This window comes from Montipora foliosa, chromosome 9 (genome assembly GCF_036669935.1).
Source record: "Montipora foliosa isolate CH-2021 chromosome 9, ASM3666993v2, whole genome shotgun sequence".
Classification (NCBI taxonomy): domain Eukaryota; kingdom Metazoa; phylum Cnidaria; class Anthozoa; order Scleractinia; family Acroporidae; genus Montipora; species Montipora foliosa.
This window is the reverse complement of record NC_090877.1, coordinates 26,235,414-26,235,868: the sequence shown is the minus strand read 5'-3', so window position 1 is coordinate 26,235,868 and position 455 is coordinate 26,235,414.

Sequence of the window (455 nt, the reverse complement as noted above, 5' to 3'; positions counted from 1 at the left end):
ATAGGAAAAGTTCAATATAGGATAAATGCTAGTTGCAGGCAAGTCTTTTCATTTCATTTTTTACAGGCCCGGGTCACAGGCCACTGGTAACAGGTCATTGTTTTACTAATATAAGAAAGTATCTTAACATGCATAAAGGCTAACCTTAGGCCTAAATTAGGCCTAAACAAAAGTCTTAAGATTAAGGCCCTAGTTAGCTTAGGATACTCTCTGTATTGGTATCAACATCATCTCAGTTCGGTCACAAGTCATAAAATTAATTTGCAATGATATCAAGGCATTCTTGTGTCTCATGACACACTTCCCTCATAAAGGACTGAATAGAAACCAATAATGCAACTTAAAATAGCTTTGATAAACTAACAGTAATGTGGGAAAACAAATGAGTCAATAACTTTAGAATCACGTCTTTATTACGATAAAGAATTCTTGCCTGTTCAATTTACATGTACTTG